We start from the raw sequence: 5,617 nt of genomic DNA, 5'->3' as shown, positions 1-5,617 counted from the left end.
TCTATTACCATCTTGTCAATTTTTCTATCAGTATCAAATAATTTTTAATGTAAGGTGCATTGGTCATGAATGCACATCTCAGTAAAACCTCACCACTGAGCACACCTCTATGCACAATCTTAGGATCACAAACAAGAATACCGTCTGTACTGCTTCACTCCAGATGTCACCTTGCCCTCTACCTGTCACTTCCTCCAGTGAATGATGACAATTCTAACTTCCAAAAGGACAGAAAAGTCTTGCATCTTCTAAAATTTGATACAATTGAAGTAATAAAGCAGTAATATGATTTGTTTTGGATTTTTTGCTCCTTTTCCTGACTGGGTGCAAGAGTGACACTTTGACTCAAATATAAACATGTAATATATGGGATGAATATCCACCTTTAATCTTATCGAATCCAGATTTGTCAAACTGACCCAGTCACACAAAAGAAGGAAAGACCATCAAGGCAGTGAAAATATCATGCTTAGACAAAGCCCCAATACGCACCAAGTTTGCTCTTGAACTCAAGATTCTTGCACAAGTTTTTCTTCGAACCAGTCTCTCCTTATTTGCCTTGAAAACATCCAAGACACCCGGTAAAACTACCCATTTCTAGATCCAACCTAATAAGAATGTTTTAGTGAAACCTAAACTTAGGATTCATCAAAACGTCACAGGTGGCAGGGTGCGGTGATTCACACCTGTAATCCCAGCACTATGGGAGGCTGAGGCAGGAGAATCACATGAGGCCAGGGGTTTGAACCTTGCCTGGGCAACATAGTGAAACTTGTATTTACAAAAATAAAAATTAGCCAGGAGTGATGGTGCCCACTTGTATCCTAGTCACTCAGGGGCTGAGGTGGGATGATCCCTTGAGCCCAGGAAGTATGATAACACCATTGCACGTCAGTCTGAACAACACATGCTAACATACATGTGTCTCCTAAAATAAAATAAAATAAAACAAAACAAAATAAAATAAAAATAAAAACTTCCCAGGTGATTGCATGTCTCACAGTTTCACCTTCTCTAAGGATTCTTCCACTCACTGAGGAGGGCAGAGGATGGAAGAGCTGATAGGACTCACTGGGACCCAGAACTTTTAGGTCTTCTGTCACCTTGTCATCCTGCACCCCTCCATGGTGTCCTTGGAGTGTGGCTTCAGAGTCAGAGAAATCCTTCTTACAGCAAATTGGGTGCCCAAAGTTGGAGGAAGGACTCTCATGTAACATGTATTTAAAAATCTCTCCATAAAGTCCACAAGAGTGGCTCAACCTGATTTCTGGATGGCCCTTTACCTTCCATGGGTTTGGGGCCTCAGTCAAGAGGAAGCCTGGAGGACCTTGACAATGGCTTTTCAGGGACAGGGTCCTAGGGAGACAGGCTCTCCTGAGACAGAATCTTCAAGGAGAAGGGGTACAGACATGGGCTTTGCTTCTCAGGGAAATCCTGCTCTAAGAGCCAGCTGCTTTCTCTTCAGGACAGGGCTTCCTTCCAAGCTGAAAGAGGGTGAAGGTGGGTCATGAAGCATCCCCTTGCCCTTCCCCTGTGGCATTTATTAATCTTTACCACATGCCTGGGTTAACCACAGATAGTTTAACAGTCTCTGTACCCAGGCCTCACACAGGATTTAGTATCTCTGGGGGTAGGATACAGTCAGAGTAATTTTTGAAGCTCACTAGATGATTTCAGTGTGCAGCCTTTTTTTTCAAGCTGGGGTCTCACTCTGTTACCCAGGCTGGAGTGCAGTGGTACCATTGCAGCTCACCCCAGCCTCAGCCTTCTGTTATCATGTGATGCTTCTCTCTCAACCTCCCCAGTCTACAGGCATGTGTCATCAAACTTGTCTTTTTTTTATTTTTGTAGAAATGAAGTCTTGCTATGTTGCCCAAGTCAGTCTTGAACTCTTGGGCTTAAGCAATCCTTTCACCTCGCCCCCCCAAAATTCTGGGATTACAGGCTTGAGGCACCATGCCTGGCTCAACATGCAGCCATATTAAGGATTAGTCCAGAGCAACCTTCTTGGGTCCCCTTCCCACTCTGGGAGCTTTTCTGTCCTCTCAATATATCTTGCTTTCTAAAAAAAAATCAGTCATTTATGGTGCTTGCCACACTTTAACCGACAAGTGAAACACCTAGGGTTTTTACTGAATAGCAGATATGGCTTCGGCGGGGATGGCTTGTGTCTGAGAGTTCATGTTTCTTATGAGCTGTGCGTGCAAGTGTCATTTTTGGACACTGTGTGTCAAGGTCCTTGCCACTCAAGTAAATAAAACTGTTGATGGATAAAAGTAAATTGGCCTGAGGTGATAAGGAAAGTTCAACATTCCATAAAATGTTATAGTTCAGATAATGTTATTCATATTAAAAATCAAACTTCATTTTATAATAACTTTTATTTTTGTTTTTGAGTTAGAATCTCAGTGGTAGCCCAAGTGGGAAGGCAGTGGAACGATCCTGGCCAACACAGCTTCAACCTGCTGGGATAAAGGCATCCTTCTACCTCAGCCCCCTGAGTAGCTGGAATCAGTGCTGTGGGCCACCATGTCCAGCTATTTTTTATTGATTGTAGAGATGAGGTCTTGCCAGTTTTCCCAGGCTGTTCTCAAACAGCCGGGCTCAGGTTATCCTCTTCTACCTTTCAAAATGCTTGAAGGACAGGTGTGAACCACCGCACCCAGCTATAATAACTTTTAATAAAATGAACAAGGTAAAATAATATTCCATAATTTTATTTAAAAAATTAGTCTATCATTCACTTATGGTATAACAATAATAATAGGAACATGTCCATTATTTTCCAAGTGTCAGTCATTAAATTGCCTCACATAATTCATACAGTCAAATAACTCCAACCTTAAGAATGTAGGTGCCCAGTTTTACAAAGGAGGAAGAGAACTCATCACCATCACAGTGGAAATCATTGTCAAAGTACCTTCATAAAGTTACCTGAGGAATTCCCATTTCTCTCTCTTTCTTTCTTTTAAAGACGAGCGCTGGCTCTTTTGCCCAGGCTGGAAGACAGTGGTGCAATCATAACTCAACTCAGCCTCCAAATCCTGGGCTCAAGGAGTGCTCTAGCATCAGCCTCCTGAGTACCTGGGATTTACAGGTGTACCTACATGCTCAGCTAATATTTTGATACTTTTTTGGAGACTAGGTCTTGCTATGTGTCCCAGGCTGATCTCGAACTCCTAGGTTCAAGAGATTGTTCAAAGTTCTGTGGTTACAGGCATGAGCCCTTGAGCCTAGCTAATACTCTGGAATAATGTGTAGGATATGGAGATGCACTGTTTCTTAAATATTTGAATGAAGTCACTAATAAAAATCAAATTTTCCAGAAAAAGTGGAATTTCTCATTTTCCAAGGTTAAGAGAGTTTGCCACTAAAATTCTCCCTCAGAATCAAAGCATCTAACCCAGGAGAGGATACTGTTTAAGAGATATGGACCTTCCACAGCCACCATGGGCCTTGCTCAGAGCTACCCACTTTCAGTGTCTGCTCCTCACACAGATGGATTTCAGAGCTCTCTCTTGACATTGTGTAAGCCTTTTTGCTTGCATTAGCTCGGTTTCTCCTCTAATTATATGTAACTTACTAGCATTTCATATGACAGCTTCAGAGGCCCCACTTTTAATACAGATTAAGTTTCCTCAGTGTCAACAGGTGGTATCTGTCTGCTGATCCCCAATACTATCTGGGGCTTGCATTTGCACATGCACCACAGCCAGAAGAGTGCTTACTCCTTGCTCTGCAGCACACATCTCCGTCCCCTGCTCAGCTGCTCATCCCTTCCTGGTCACATAGGCTTGAGGCCACATAGTCCTGACTGGAGATGTCTCCCTCTTCATCACTGTCCTCAGAGGAGGAGGAGACCATAAAGTCCTCATAGAGGACACTCCATGAGGCATGGCAGCCTCCACCCTCAAACTCCTTTAAGACATGAGGGCTCTGACAAGAAGGAGTAGGCTTCACAGGAGGATCAGATCTTTTAATACATATTAATACTTTCGTTAAATACATTTGTTTATCATCTGTTTGTCTTCTTTGATGAGGTGTTTCTTAACATCTTTGGCCCACATTTTATTTAAAGCAATATTTATTGAGAGGGCAGAAAAGCTCCCACAGTGGGAGAGGACCCGAAGGGGTTGCCCTTGCCCACTTTTTAATCAGGTTTTTGTTTTCTTTTTCTTTTTCTTTTTAGTTTGAAAGTCACACAGTTTATTGTTCTTTAATTAGATTAGGAGAAAAACGAAGAACCCATTGGTAGCAGGAAGAAGCAAAAGTCTTCTAGGGTTTCGAATTTGATGAGATAGATATTCAGTTACTGTGGATTTCCATTCTTTTTCCATGGCAAAACATTTGGCAGAGATTTGGGAACTGGTATGCCTGAAGCCAGGTTACTCTTATGTTTGTTAACTATGTTGCTTGCAGGACTTTTGTTGCCACAATAGTTAACTGTTCCCCAGACAAATGGAGTGCTCCTATCTTCCCACACATCTCTATCCCAGTCTTCATCGCAAGGAGGGCACTGCCATGTGCTCTCAGCCAGGGTCTCTTGTCCAAAGTTCTTGGTTTGGTTGACAACATCTTGTTGGATACAACTTTTGTCTTCACAGCTTGAGATATGATGACTGATTTTGGCCCGAGGAACCTGGTGGTGAGCACTGAAGGGACAAATAGCCAATTTGCGACATCAGGATGATTCTTTCTGCACTTGATAAGATGATAAGGAAACCTGTAGGCCCTGATCTGGTGGTTTTTATCATGGAGGAATTGCAACAGCTTTTCAGGGTCCAGGGAGTCATTATCAGTTTCTTCCATGCCGGAAATGAAGCTGAATCCAAGTGCTGTTGACACACGCTCTCCTCAAGGGTGCCTTGTCTTGCACAACCGCGCCCAGCAACCAGGTTTTTGTTTTCTAATTGTTGAGTTTTAAGAATTTTTTATATATTTTGGATAATGGTCTTTTATCAGATGTATCTTTTGTGAATATTTTCTCCTAGTCTGGCTTCTCTTTTTTTACTTGTCTTGATAGTATGTCATTTACAGAGTAAAAATTGTGGATTTTAATGAAGTCCAACAGATTGATTCTTTCATGGATTGTGACTTTGGTATAATATCTAAAAAGTCATTGCCAACTCAAGGTCATCTAGATTTTCTCCTATGTCATCTTCTGGGTTTTAGATTTTCTGCTTTTCATTTAAATCTGTGAACCATTTTGAATTTTTTTTTGATGGGTGTAGGGTCTGTTCTAGTTCATTTCTTTGCATATAAACCATGTAGGAAAGACTTGCAAGTGGTTTTCAATCTGGAGCTGCCAGGATTATTACTGGCAGGTACATTGTAGAACTTTTGATAACACATGAGCTAATTCCTGTGGTATATATGCATGGTAGTAAAATTTGTGGGTCATAGTTTTACAGTTTACAAACTTATTAGATACTGGTAATCTTCTCCAAAAGGTATTTTAAAATAAGATTTTATAATCACCAATAGTGTATGAGTTTCCTTATTTATAACATCTTGCCAAGACTTGGCAATTTCTGTTCTTTCCATTTGAGTCTTTTTGTTATGTATGATTGTTTCGGGTGAGGATTTTGTTTGTATTTCCTTGATTACTAAGAAATTT

General features: G+C 41.3%; 1 pseudogene; it reads right to left on the bottom strand.

Annotated features, from left to right (window-relative positions):
* Positions 1–4,185: 4,185 nt before the first annotated feature.
* LOC103253785 lies at positions 4,186–4,809 on the bottom strand (annotated as a pseudogene).
* Positions 4,810–5,617: the final 808 nt, after the last annotated feature.

The sequence above is a fragment of the Carlito syrichta genome, unplaced genomic scaffold, assembly GCF_000164805.1.
Source record: "Carlito syrichta isolate Samal-C Ts95f unplaced genomic scaffold, Tarsius_syrichta-2.0.1 Scaffold252126, whole genome shotgun sequence".
Taxonomy (NCBI): Eukaryota; Metazoa; Chordata; class Mammalia; order Primates; family Tarsiidae; genus Carlito; species Carlito syrichta.
Note: the sequence above shows the minus strand (reverse complement) of the source record. Positions and strands in the feature narration are given on the sequence as shown.